This window comes from Miniopterus natalensis, chromosome 15, assembly GCF_054644295.1.
Source record: "Miniopterus natalensis isolate mMinNat1 chromosome 15, mMinNat1.hap1, whole genome shotgun sequence".
Classification (NCBI taxonomy): Eukaryota; Metazoa; Chordata; class Mammalia; order Chiroptera; family Miniopteridae; genus Miniopterus; species Miniopterus natalensis.
In genome coordinates, this window is record NC_142095.1 from 52,272,751 (window position 1) to 52,287,839 (window position 15,089).

Below are 15,089 nucleotides of genomic sequence, written 5' to 3' on the forward strand. Positions count from 1 at the left end.
GTCCTTTAAGAAAAAGTCGGCTGACTGTTTTCCAGATTATTTCCTAAAGACAATAGAAGGAAAAGAAAGAGAATATAGTAGGGAATAGGAGAAAAATATAGAAATATAGGGGTGAATAAGACAAAGAGGTATATATTTAAAAGATTCCTTAACCCTCATGGCAATCCAATGAGGCTGGTATAAAATGTGAGCAAACTGAGGCAAGAAGAGCCTAAATGATGTGCTCAAGGTCACACAGTCAGTAAGGGACCTGAGTTTTGAATTCAAGCATCTCTGGCTTCAAAATCCAGGCTTTTCAACTTCATCCCACCTGCAGAAGCCATTGTGTCACCAAGAGGTGATCTCAATGTGATTTTTCACTCCAGTCAAATGAAAACCTCTTTAAATGGAATTTTTTGAATATTACATAAAGTCTGAATGAAGGCACCTTGGACTCTGAGAAAAGCTGTGCGTGTTTGCTGCGTTTACAAATCCCGCTCCTTTGTCGTGAACATCTTAGCTGCCATTTTCCACACAGTGCCGTATGGAAGTCACCTTTATTATTCAGAATCCCACAGCATTTCCCTCATGTGCTTCTCTTAAGGCAGAGCACTTCCCCAACACGTTACAGGATGTGCTATATCCCTTCCTAAGACAGTAACATTGATTGGCAAGCTGACAGTCCATAGGCTCAGCTCAGCTTGCAGATGCTTCCTAAACTTAGCGGTATATATAGACATATTTACTGAGAAATTTTAGATTTTAAAGCTTTATTCCCTTGACTTTTCTTTTTATAAAAAAATTTTGTTTACTCGTTTATTTATTTATTTAAATTTATTGAATGTATTGGGGTGACATTGGTTAATAAAATTATATAGATTTCAGGTGTATAATTCTATAATACATTATATGTATATTGTATTGTATGTTCACCACCCTAAGTCTTCTTCCATCACTGTTTATCCCCCATTTACCTTCTTCTAACTGCCCCCACCCCCCTTTCCATCTGGTAATCAGCAGGCTATTGTCTGTGTCTATGAGGTTTGGTTTTTCTTAATTCTTTCACCTTTCTCACCCAGCCCCGGACCTCCCTCCCCTCTGACTGAATGTTCTTCCATTCAGTAGGCTGTCTTTTCATTTTGTTGATGGTTTTCTTTGCTGAGCAAAAACATTTAGTTTGATGTAGACCCATTTGTTTATTTTTTCTTTTGTTTGCCTTGCTCGGGGAGACATATCGGAAAAAACATTGCTGCCTGAAATGTCTTAGATTTTACTGACTATGTTTTCTTCTAAGATTTTTATGGGTTTTAGTCTAACATTTAAATCTTTAATTCATTTTCAGTTTATTCTTGTATATGGTGTAGAAAGGTGGCCTAGCTTCATTTTTTTGCACCTATCTGTTCAATTTTCCCAACACCATTTATTGGATAGACTATCTTTACCCCATTATATGTTCTTGCCTAACTTTGTCAAATATTATTTTACCATAAAGGTGTGGGTTTATTTCTGGGCTTTATATTCTGTTCCACTGATCTATTTTTGTATTAAATTTATCGGGGTGACATTATTTAACAACATTATATAGGTTTCAAGTGTAGATTTCTATGATACATGGTCTGTATATTGTATTGTGTGTCTACCACCCAAAGTCAAATCATCTTCCATCACCATATATTTGGCTCCCTTCCCTCTTTACTATTCCCCCACCCCCTTCCCTCTGGTAACCATCCTACTGTCGTCTGTGTCTATGAGTTTCAATTTTATATCCCACATATGAGTGGAATCATGTTTTATTGATCTATATGTCTGTTTTTATGCCAGTGCCATGCTGTTTTGATTACTGTGGCCTTGTAGTGTAGTTTGATATCAGGTAGTGTGATTCCTCTAACTTTGTTCTGCTTTCTCAAGATTGCTGTGTCTATCTTTCTCAAGATTTTTTTTTGTGTGTGGTTCCACATAAATTTCTGGAATATTTGTTTTAGTTCTGTGAAATATGCCATTTGTATCCTGTTAGGAATTGCATTGAATTTGAAGTTTCCTTTGGTTAGTATGGACATTTTAATGATGTTAATTTTTTCTATCCATGTAATACTGTTGTAAGTAACCTAATTATGAATAACCAGAAATGAGCAAAGGGAAGGTCAAATACAGGCATGCCATTTGTGCACTTTTGCCAGGAAGCTGCAGTTTAACAATCCCCAGGAACCCGTAGATCACTGGGGGAAGGGACTCAACAAGGTGGAGAATAGAGGCATGCACAGTAAAGTCTGGGTGACATAGGGAAGGTTCTTGCTTGTCAGTCACACCTGGGAACAGGTCATTGGCCAGAAATGGTGTGGCCACTGCAAGGGAAGAAAGATTTAGGATATTTAACCTCTTAAACAAAGGAGTTCACACTCCTACTTTCATGGCTCCTGGCTCTCCCTGGGCTCCCTTGCGTTCTCCCACAGCACTCGCACCATGTGGGCCCCACACAGGATGGACCAATGGGCTGCAACTAGCCCGATGCTGCACTGGGCCGGGCTCCACCGTGGAGAGGAAACTTTGGACGCTGGCTTTGTTTCTAGCTCTACCGAATCCCCAGCTGCACCTCTTCCAGAACTAGATCAAGGGAAATGGGACTTTGGAAACCCAGAGATGTAATTCCATGCGAATGAAAATCACTCATCTTCCCTTATGAGTCTCAGGAAATTACTTTTCTCGAGATATTGTAAGGACCCCGCCCCCAGCCCCAGCGGGGAAGAGGACCCCCGCTTCCACCGATAACACATGAACACGATATATGCTTCCACTTATTTGTATCTTTAATCTCTTTCTTCAGTGTCTTCTAATTTTCTGAGTACAGGCCTTTTACATTCTTGGGTAAATTCATTCCTAGGTATTTTATTTTTTCTGATGCATTTGTAAATGGGATTGTTTTCTGATTGTCCATTATTGGTGTATAAAAATGCACTGATTTTTGGATATTTACTTTGTATTGTGCTACTTTACTGAATTTATTTATCAGTTCTAGTAGTTTTTTGGTGGAGTCTTTAGGGTTCTTTATGTACAGTATCATGTCATCTGCAAATAATGACAGTTTTACTTCCTCCTTTCCAATGTGGATGCCTTTTGTTTCTTCTTCCTGTCTGATGGCTGTGGCAGGACTCCCAGTACTGTGTTGAATAAGAGGGTGAAAGTGGACACCCTGTCTTGTTCCTACTCTTAAGGAAAACACTTTTAGTTTTTGCCCATTGAGTGTGATGTTGCTGTGGGTTTGTCATATATGGCCTTTATTACGTTAAGGTATGTTCCTTCTATTCCCACTTTATGAGTTTTTATCAAAAATGGGTGCTGGATATTATCAAATGCTTTTTCTGCATAGTTTGATATGATCATGTGGTTTTTATTCTTTGTTTTGTTTATTGATTTGTGGATATTGTACCAACCTTGCATTCCTGGAATAAATCCCACTTGATCATGGTGTTTGATCTTTTTAATGTATTGCTGGATCTGGTTTGCTGATATTTTGTTGAGGATTTTAGCATCTGTGTTCATCAGGGATATAGGCCTATAATTTTCTTTCTTTGTAGTGTCTTTATCTGGTTTTGAAATTAAGATAATCTTGGCCCATAAAATAAGCCTGGGAATTTTCCCTTCTCTTGAATTTTTTGAAATAGTTTGGGGATAGGTATTACTTCTTCTTTGAATGTTTGACAAAATTCACCCAAGAAGTCATTGAGTCCAGGACTTCTGTTTGTTGGGAGTTTTGATGACTGCTTCAGTTTTACTGGTTGCAATTTGTCTGTTCAGATCCTTTGATGCTTCCCTATTCAGTTTTGGAAGATTGTATGTTTCTAGGAACTTATCCATTTCTTCTGGATTGTCCAATTTGTTGGCATATAGTTGCATAATATTTCCTTACAATCCTTTGTTTCTTTGGTGTCAATTGTGATTTCTCCTCTTTCATTTCTGATTTTATTTATTTGAGTCCTCTCTCTCTCTCTCTTTTTTTTCTCTGATGAGTCAAGGGAAAGGTTTGCCAATCTTGTTTTATCTTTTCAAAGAACCAGCTCTTAGTTTCATTGATTTTTAAATTGTTTTAGACTCAATTTTATTTCTGCTCCTATCTTTATTATTTCCTTTCTTCTACTCATTTGGGGCTTTGTTTATTGTGGGGGTTTTTCAAGTTCCTTTAAGTGTAAAGTTAGGTGGTTTATTCAAGATTTTTGTTGCTTCTTGAGATAGGCCTGTAATGCTATGAATTTTTCTTTTAGGACTACTTTTGCTATGTCCCATAGATTTGGGGTTGTTCAATGTTCTCATTTCTATTTGTTTCAAGATATCCTCTGATTTCTTCCTTCATCTCATTGCTAACCCATTCATTGTTTAGTAACCTGTTATTTAACCTCCATGTCTTTGTGTGTTTTTCAGTTTCTTGTGCTTCATTGGATCCTATGTAACCCTATGGACACTATGTTTTTTCGTGTAGAGATATACATACCTATGACAAAGTTTAGCTTGTAAATTATTTTTTTCTTGCGATTCATTTCTACTTTTATACCATTGTGGTTGGAAAAAATGCTTGACATAATTTCAGTCTTCTTAAATTTATTGAGACTTGTTTTGTGTCCTAACATGTGGTCTATCCTAAAAAATGTTTCATGTGCACTTGAAAAGAATGTGTATTCTGCTGTCTGGTGGTAAAATGCTATGATGATATCAGCTAAATCCATCTGATTCAGCATGTCATTTAAGGCTGCTTTTGGCTTCTCTTGTTCATGCTGGGTTTGCTTACTGTAGTACCTACAATGGGCTGGACCCATGGCATAGTTGTCCCCACCAGAGGATGGAGCTCCCCGTTTCCCGACAGTGCCCACCTGGCCTATTTTATCTTTTTAAATTTCCTGCCTAGTCCTCATCAGCATTTGAGTTTTCAGCCCTAGTGTAATAACTCTGAGAGCAGAAAGTGCAGTAGTCCCTCCTAGTCTGCAGGGGACATGTTCCAAGACTCCAAGTGAGTATCTGGAACTGAGGTAGGACTGAACACTATGGATACTATGTTTTTTCCTATAGAGACATACACACCTATGACAAAGTTTAGCTTGTAAATTAGGCACAGTAAGAGATCAACAACAACTAATAATAATATAGAACCGCTATAACAATATAGCGTAGTAAAAGTTATGTGAATGTGCTCTCTCTCTCTCTCTCATAACGTCTTACTGTGCCGTATGTCCAGCATAGATATGCTGGACGAAGGGATGGCTCATGTCCTGGGCAGGAGGGAGCAGAATGCTACTCACAATGGCATACAATTGAAAACTTATGAATTATTTATTTTGAAATTTTCCATTTAATATTTTTGGACCACTGTTGACTGCCAGTAACAAACCACAGAAAGCAAAATCATGGATACGGGGCTCTACTGTGTATCCCGTTTTAATCTTCATGTGGTGTGACAGTTACAAGCATGGGTTTTGGACTTAAACCACTAAGGGTCCTGCTTAATATTGGTGCTCACTGGCCCTGTGACTTTTCGTAAAATGTAAATAATAACACTCTAGTACCTGCTTTATAGGATTCCTGTGATGACTGAATGAATTAATACATATAAAGTACTTAAAACAGTGCTTGGTATGTTAGAAGCAATCCAATGTCAGCTTTATGTACAGTAATAGTTACAATCGAGGAAATAGACTGCTCTCCACAGAACCTGGTACACTTAGTGGGTATATAAGCACACTCGGAGAGTAAATGCAGAAATTCAACAATATTCACCAGAGCTCACAGAAACTGTGTGCTGACCCCGATAAAGGCCTGACATGTCTGAATGCCCATCAACATTGGCAGCCTGGATGAAATATTTGAGGGGCTACTGGATATTATGGGGCTCCCTCAGCCTTGGCTTGTGAAAAGACATCTATGTAAGTATTTAAGAAAACACCATATTCTTAAATGATGGAGATTATACACTAATTACCCAGGTAGCAAATAAACCTTCAATAGATCATCTGCTCTCCAACCAGAGGCTTTGCACAATTTCTATCCAGAGGTGCTTGGGGACAGCATGGGAGAAGGTAAGGCGATGGTTTGGGGCCTTGCTATTTTTACTCAAAGTGAATGGTCATTTGGAATAGCTGGAGGGTTAGTTGATGGAAATTATGGGGAGATTACAAGTTTCTCCCTACAGCAACCCTCTTTCAGGTACAACGTTCAGTATACATCAGTGGCCGCATACCTGTTGAAAGAACAAAATAGTAATAAAAATACCACCTACAGTCCAATGCAGAGCAGACACACACAGCCTCTGGAGAGCCCAGCTCTGCAGAGTCCCCAGAAGGAAGATGGAATGGAGCCCACGAGGGTTTTCTTGGCCCTGTCCCGAACCTGTGGCAGGAGTTCTAATTAGAAAGTGATTTGTATCCCTGTGGTGAATACTTTATGGATGAGGTTTCGCTGAGCTCCGATCGGAGGCGGCGTATTCAGCAAGGGAAACTTCATCATCCTCCCAAAGTCCGACAGCTGGAAGGGATTTCAAAATCGTTCTCGTTAAGGCAGATGCTTTGTTTTCGTTTCTGGAATTCCTTCAGGAAGGACCTCAGGGAGAATTATGTCAGTGGACAGTCATCCCAGGGCTAAAAGTTCCTACTTCCACCACGAGACCCAGAAGCCCATCTCGGACTAATCACCCGCGACTCAGTCCTGACTTACAGGAGAGGTGACTTTGGTGATTTCAAATCCAGACTTGCTGTCATCTGAAGCCCATGTGATAAGTTCTCAGCCCCAAATTTGGAAGATCTCCAAAGAAATTTCTCTCCAGAGTATCACAGGAAGCCAAGAGGGATTAAAACATCTGGGATCTCCACTGATCATTTGAATGTGATGATGTTTTCGGCAAGTGATTTACTGGTGACCTGAGGGAAGCAGAGTCCAGCAGAGGAGGAGGGGACTGCCGTGGCCGGAAGAGCACGCCAGCTTAGGCTATGCATGCACATCACAGCTGGATCTGAGCCATGATCAAGTACCTGGGAGTGAACTAAAAGAAAACTCGTTCTAGTCCCAGCTCTGCACATTATTTCCTGTGTTACCCTATCTAAGCAGCCACCCTGGACTTGCTTGCTTTTCTGTAAGGAAGAGATTGGGTCAGCAAGCAAGTCTCAAATGCCTTCAGGAACCAGGCCAGGAATATCACTGTGTGAACGAGCTTGGGTGAGGCAACAAGGAAGGCAGGGAATGTGTGTGAGTGTGGGGATGTGTGTGAGCGTGGGGATATGGTGAGTGTGGGGACATGGGGAATGTGGAAATGTGAGTGTGGGATGTGGTGCGTGTGGGGACGTGGGGAGTGTGGGGACGTGGGGAGTGTGGGTTCTTGGGGAATGTGGAAATGTGGTGAGTATGGGATGTGGGGAGTGTGGGGACGTGGGGAGTGTGGGATGTGCTGAGTGTGGGATGTGCTGAGTGTGGGGACGTGGTGAATGTGGGAACGTGAAGAGGCTGCCCCGGCTTGTACACCTCTGGGTCTATTGCCTGGAGATTGAAAATTGCTCAGGGCTTTTTTCTCTCTACCTTCTGATTGGGTGAGATCTTATAATTGTTGCAGTAAAAACACATGTCACATTCTTATGTTAAACACAAAGGAAATGGGTTTGTGGACTGTCTGTATCAGAACCAGGACTCCACAGCCATCTGGAGTTCAGTCCCTTTCTCCGTCACTAACTAGTAGTCCCCTTATTTGAACTTCTAAAATCCAAGAACTTTAAAAACCAAAATATTTTCCGTATGTTTCTGGGAAATTCATTTGGTGGCAAAACTGACCTGAATGATTTAGAGATATTATTTGCAGCATGGGTGAACAATTTTTTTCTGTAAAGGGCCAGATGTAAGTCTTTTAGCCGTTGCAGGTCACAGCCCCTTAAAGCTCTGCCCTGGTGGCAGAAAAGCAGGTGGGAGTGGCCTGAGGGCTGCAGTGTGCTCACTGTCATGGTTGACTTGGCCAGGTAGGTTCCTACTTTGTTGCAGAATTGTTAGAGGTCTGGTTGTGGGTGCCCAGCAGAATGCCTCTGGCTTTATGGTGGGTACAATAATGACTTCCAAAGATGTTATATCCTCTGTCCTGAAACCTGAGGATATGTTACCATACATGGCAAAATGGACTTGGCAGATCTGATTAAATTAAGGACCTTGAGATGGGGAGGTGACCATGCATTATTCATATGGGCCCAGTGTAATCACATGGGTCCTTACAGGAGCCTTGGGGACACAAAAGACGTGATGATGATGGTAGCAGAGGTCAAAGGAGACGGAGGCTTGAAGATGCTTTGTCACTGCCTTTGAAGAAGGAGGAAGGAGCATGAGCCAAGGAATGCAGGTGGCTTCTAGAGCTTAAAGGGTGAGGAAACAGGTCTCCCTGAACCTCCAGAAGGAATGCAGCCCTGCTAACACTTTAGGTCTTCTGACCTCCAGAACTGAAAATAATAAATCTGTATTGTTTTAAGCCATTCAATTTGTGGTTATTTGTTACAGTAGCAATAGAAGCTAATACAGAGATATAGTGTAATATGGTATATGTATTAAATTTCCTTTCTAAATTAGAAAATTTATGAGTTTAAAACTTTCATTCTAGCTGGCTGGGCGTAGCTCAGCGGTTGAGCATGGACCTAGGATCCAGGAGACATAGGTTCGACTCCCGGTCAGGGCACATGCCTGGGTTGTGGGCTTGATCCCCAGTAGGGGGCGTGTGTGAGGCAGCTGATCAATGAGGACTCTCTCATCATTGGTGTTTGTCTCTCTCCCTCTCCCTTCCTCTCTCTGAAATCAACAAAGATATATTTGGAAAAAAACACGCTCCCCAAAACCTTTTATTCTCAGAGTGTCAAGTTACTGGCTTATTTTGAGAAAGATATTTCAGCTCCCTCTAGCTCAGGTTCCCCTTTACAAGATGGGTACGAAATTGCAGCTTGACTCAAGGTCGTGGTGAAGGACATAGTAATACTTCTAGATCCCCCTTCAAGAAGGGCCTTGATGCCCAAACTCTCAGAATTGCTGTTGGTGGCCAACTGAAAAGCGATCACCCCAGCTGCAGAAAGCCCTGAGGGAGGGGGCACATCTATGTCTAATCGAGTGGGTGGGGAGCAAGATAAAAGCCTGGCCATTTGCAAAGGCTGAGTCAGAACGCTCAGCAAACACTATAAACTTTTTGTTTTATTCACCCGCCCACCACAGCCCTCCGCCTGCAGCCATCAGCTTGCTCTCTGCATCTAGGGGTCTCTTGCTGTTTCCTGTATTCATTTCCTCTGTTTGTTGTTTTGTTTTGTGTTGTTTTTTTTACATTCCACTTATAAGTGAATCTTACAGTATTTGTCTTTCTCTGACTTAATTCCTTTAGCATAGTACCCTCTAGGTCCATCTATGTTGTTGCAAATGGCCAGATTTTATTTTTATGGCTGAGGATTATTCCATTGTGTGTGTGATCACACCTTCTTTATCCACTCATCTATCAGTGCACACATAGGTTGCTTCCATATCTCTGCTATTGTAAATAATGCTGCAGTGAACATCAGGGTGCACATATCCTTTCAAATTAGTGTTTTTGTTTCCTTCAGATAAATACCCAGAAGTGGAATTGCTGGGTCATATGGTAGTTCTATTTTTAAGTTTTTAATAGTGTTTTCCATAGTGGTTGCACCAATTTACAATCCCACCAACAGTGCACAAGGGCTCCCTTTTCTCCACATCCCCTGCGACACTCGTCGCTCCTTCATTTGTTGATGGTCTCCATTCTGACGGGTGTGAGGTGATATCTCATTGTGGTTTTAATTTGCATCTCTCTGATGATGAGTGACTTTGAGCATCTTTTCATATGTCTATTGACCATCTGTAAGTCCTCTTTGAAGAAATGTCTATTCAGATCCTCTGCCCATTTTTCAGTTAGTTTGTTTGGGGGTCTTTTGGTGTTAAGTGGTATGAGTTCCTTATATATTTGAGATATCAATCCCTTATCAGATGTATCATTGGTGAATATCTTCTCCCATTCCATAGGAGGTCTTTTCATTTTTTTGGTGGTTTCTTAAAATGTGCAAACTCTTTGGTTTAATGTCATCCCATTTGTTTATTCTTTCCTTTGTTTCCCTTACTCAAGGAGGCATATCCAAAAAGATTCTGCTAAGACTGATCTCAAAGAGTTTATGGACTATGTTTTCTTCTAGTAGTTTTATGGTTTCAAGTCTTATATTTAAATCTTTAATCCATTTTGAGCTTATTGTTGTATATGGTTTAAGAAATGTTCCAATTTCATTTTTTTGCTGGTGTCTGTTCAGTTTTTTCAGCACCATTTATTGGAGTAACTGTCTTTATCCCATTTTGTATTCTTTTATTTTTTGTCATAGATCAATTGACCATATAAAAAACAATTTATTTTTGAGCTCTCTATTCTATTCCATGGATCTCTGTATCTATTTTCATGCCAGTACCATACTGTTTTGATTATTATAGCTTTATAGTATTTAATACAGGTAGCATTATGTCATCTGCTTTGCTCTTTCTCAAGATTTCTTTGACTATCTGGGTTTTTTTGTGGTTCCATATAAATTTTAGGATTACTTGTTCTGATTCTGAGAAGAATGCCATTGATATTTTAATAGGGGTTTCATTGAATCTGTATATTGCTTTATGTAGTAAGAACATTTTAACAAGATTAATCCTTCCAATCCATGCACATGGTATATCCTTTCATTTATTTGTATCTTCTTCAATTTCTTTTTTCAATGTCTTACAATTTTCGGAGTACAGGCTTTTCACCTTGGTGTATAGAAATGCAACATATTTCTGTACACTGACTTTGTGTTCTGCAACTTTACTAAATTTATTAATTCTAATAGTTCTAAGACTATTAGTTCTAATAGTCTTTAGGGTTCTCTCTATACATTATCATGTCATCTGCACATAATGACAGTTTTACTTCTTCCTTCCCTATTTGGATGCCTTTTATTTCTCTTTCTTGCCTGATTGCTGAATCCCAACATTACTATGCTGAATAGAAGTGATGACAGTGGGAAAACTTGTCTTGTTGATGATCTTAGAAGAAAAGCTTTCAGCTTTTCACCATTGAGTTTGACATTAGCTGTGTGTTTTTCATATATATATAGCCTTCATTTTGTTCAGCTATGTTCCTTCTATACCCACTTTGTTTTTTATTATAGAAGGATGTTGAATTTTGTCAAATGCTTTTTCTGCATCTATTGAGATGGTCATATGATCTTTATACTTCATTCTGTTAATGTGATGTACCACATTCATTGATTTATGGGTGTTGAACCATCCTTGCATCTCTGGGATAAATCCCTCTTGGTCATGGCATATAATCCTTTTAATGTATTGTTGAATCTAGTTTGTTAATATTTTGTTGAGAATTTTTGTATCTATGCTCATCAAAGATATTGATCTATAATTTTCTCTTTTTGTAATGTCTTTGTGTGGTTTTGCTAAATGAATTTGGAAGAATTTCTTTCTCTTTGAGTTTTTGAAATAGTTTACTAAGAATAGGTATTAATTATTCTTTAAATGTTTGGTAGAATTAATCTGTGTAGTCACCTGGTTCTTTTATTTGTTCAGAATTTTTTGATTACTACTTCAATTTTATTGCTAGTAATCAATCTGTTTAGATTTTCTGTTTCTTCCTGGTTTAGTCTTGGAAGGTTATATGCTTCTAGAAATGTATCTATTTCTTCTGGATTGTTGAATTTGTTGGTATATAATTGTTCATAGTGTTTTTAAATAATTCTTTTTATTTTTATGGTGTTGGTTGTAACTTCCCTTTCATTTGTGATTTTATTTACTCTTTTTTTTAAAAAAATATGTCTTGATTTCAGAGAGAGGAAGGGAGAGGGAGAGAGAGAGAGAGAGAGAGAGAAACATCAATGATGAGAGAGTCATTGATCGGCTGCTTCCTGCATGCCCCCTACTGGGGATCAAGCTCACAACCCAGGCATGTGCTCTAACAGGGAATCAACCTACGGTCTATACTCAATCGCGGAGTCACACTGTCCAGACTCTCTTTTTTTCTTGATGAGTTTGGCTAATGGTTTGTCAGCAATTTTCAACAAACATTTCATTCTAAACTTTTAAAATTTTGGAATCAATGTGGGTATTTCAAAATAGTTTGCTAAAAATCATAAGACATGCCTTGTCTTCCAATATCTAGGTGGAGCTGAGAATTATAGTAAACTTTAAAAAATAAAATGTAGTTCATTCATTATTTATGTAAATCCAAAATACAATTAACCCTTAAACAGCACAAGGGTTAGGGGTGCCAACACCCACCCTTAAAACACCCAGTCAAAAATCTGCATATAACTTTTAACTCTATAGTCAGCCCTTCACAGATTCTACCAACTGTGGATCAGCCACACTTAGGAACACAAAAATGCTGTTTTTAATGCAGAATTGGTTGAATCCACATATGCAAAACCCACAGATATGAAGGACCAATGGTGCTTATTGAAAATAATCAACATGTAAGTGACCCATGCAGTTCACACCCAAGTGGAATAAATATTTTAAATTATTATAAATAAAGCAATATATTTTCAAATGAGGTTATTAAAAAACACAGGAATCTAATCAAATGATAAAAACATGAGGATGTAAAAGGGGGGGATGTTTTCTCAAGTCCTATCAATTAAGTAAGCCATGCCCACAAACATTCAGCTAACCCTCACAGGCAAAGCTGGCTGCGAAGGTCCCCACAGTATGTATAATTTCATGTCCTCATTTGACATCCAAGCTTCCACCTCATGCACCTATAACTAGGAGAGACTGCTGACTTTCCAGCCATGATCACTGATAGGCGTCCACAGGCTCAGTGAGAAGTTGGCGATGAGAACTGAACTAGGACTCAAATACTTCTGGAAGACTAAGAAAGAAGGGAAAAGGTGGTCCCAGCGAATCCACAGTTCTTCCTAAACAAGGTGGGAAGGCTGGAAAAACAGAAACTCATAATTTCAAATCAATGACAGCTTCATACAGAAAGTTTTAAGTAACACTTTTCTGAAGAAAAAACTTCCAGGGCCATTCAGTTGACACATTCACTGGAAGCCCCTGGCTCTCCTACGAGTTTCTTTTAGGAACCTCGGAAACCCCAGCAGTAACCGTAAGCTGGGCAATTCTTCCTGCTCCCTCCAGAGCCACGCTGTTCCCTTTTCTACCTGCTGTGCCTGAGGGTGCTGCCCTGCCTGGAGTTCCCTGCTGCTTCGCTTGTGCTCTGGCTTCCCGTTGGGTCGGCCAGTAGGTGCCCCTGCAATAGGGTGCTGGGGGAAAGAAGGGAGAGTTCGTGAGGGTCGCTGCCCCATCTTCCATCCTGAGGGTGTTCTGGGGGCACCCGCGACAGATGACCACCAGAGTTTGTGTTTGAATTTTGGAGCCTTTTTAGCTGGCCAGTGGTGACAGTTGCGGCGTCTCACCCATGTGAGAGCCCAACTGCAGCCCCGACCCTCAGTTCTTCTCATTTTATGCTCAGTAACCACAAAGGCACTGCAGTAAAGGGGCTTCCAATAATTTGTCAGGCTGTCAGCTCTTGGTACAGGAAACAAGGGGGGACCTTTAGCAACACAAAAGGAACGATCTAAACACAATGTCTTACAATGAGTGATGGGGTTATGCTTGGCGGGAGTGTGACTGGTTTGTTCTTTCTATGGGAACTCAGGGGGGGCAGTAATTATTGGGCTGGCTTGTCGGGCCTTGTCCTGTACAGTAGGGATCTTGTTTTACCTTTACTGTTAGTTCCTCAGGTATATTCTTCTGGCCATGGCGGCCAGAACATTCCCCACGGGTCTTTTTGGGGGATCAAATCCTTGATTCCTCTTTTTCTGAATCTATAATGCGCTGGTCCTGGGTATGGAGAACTATGAGTTTTACTGCCTGAACCCTTTCCTGTACAAAATTGAGTAGGCATCTAGCGAAGTATGGCCTAAAAATCAAGAATAATATAAGGAGTACTAACGGACCAGTGACTGCCGAAAGGAGAGTAGTTAGCCCTGGCGACCAGCTGAACAAGTTCTCAAACCAGTTTTCTCCATCCCTATACCTTTCCTCCCGATCTAGGAGTCGCTTCCTTCGCTGGCTTAAACTCTCCTCTATGACACCAGAGTGACTGGTGTAGAAACAGTAGGTCTCACTCAGCGCGAGACAGAGCCCTCCCTCTCCAGAGTAATAATACATCCGAGGTAAAATATGGGTTAGGATGCATATGCCAGGATGGTATATAGACTGTAGGGCAGGAGGGAAAACGCAGGGGGTGAAACCATTATTATATGCCTACTAAGTACCTTCTGGGGCAACTAGGTAAACAAGGGTCCCGTCACCATCAGTATAGTTAACAGGGAAAGTAATGGCCTGGGTACAGGACTGGGCATGGGGCGAATGAAGGGAGAAATTCTCTGGGTATATACAAGCCCCTGCTCCTAGGAGGTGCTCTAAGGTAAGTTGAGGCTTATGTCCCCAGGTACACAACCCTGGGGGTGGAGTGCTCGTTACAGAGTAGTTATGAATTTGTGAGCTCTCCTGTCCTATGGAGATATTAGCCCTAATGCCAATATAGTGGGGAGGTTCGGGTTTAGGCATAACCAACAATCCTGGGTTATATTTGGGGAAGTCTTATTCAAAAACAAACATAGCTTTAGCATCCTCATGAGTCCACGGTGTGGGAGCTCCAGGGGCGGTGGTGAGATGTCCTCTGGGGTCCTCGGTGCCGCATCCCCTCCGGCGTGGGGGGTCGCTGTGCGATTCCTCAGTCCTGGTGTAGAGGGTTCCCCAGCCCAGGTCTCCAGGGGAGCAGGTGGATTCAGGGCCTGTGTCTGAAGGGTGGCCCTCTTGGTGTCTGCCTCGCATGATGCGCCTTGCGGTGGCGGAGCTAGTCTGGGTGCCTGTAGGGGTCTGAGGAGATGGTTAGAGGACTTTGCTATTTTCTCTTCCCTCAACTGGGGAAGGAGTGGGGGCGGCCGGCTAAACATAATCTCAAAAGGCGTTAGCCCCTTAGCATATGGGGTACACCGAGCCCTGAGGAGGGCAAAGGGGAGGAGACTCCCCCAGTTTTCCCCAGTCTCTAACTTTAGCTTAGCCAGTGTTTCTTTAAA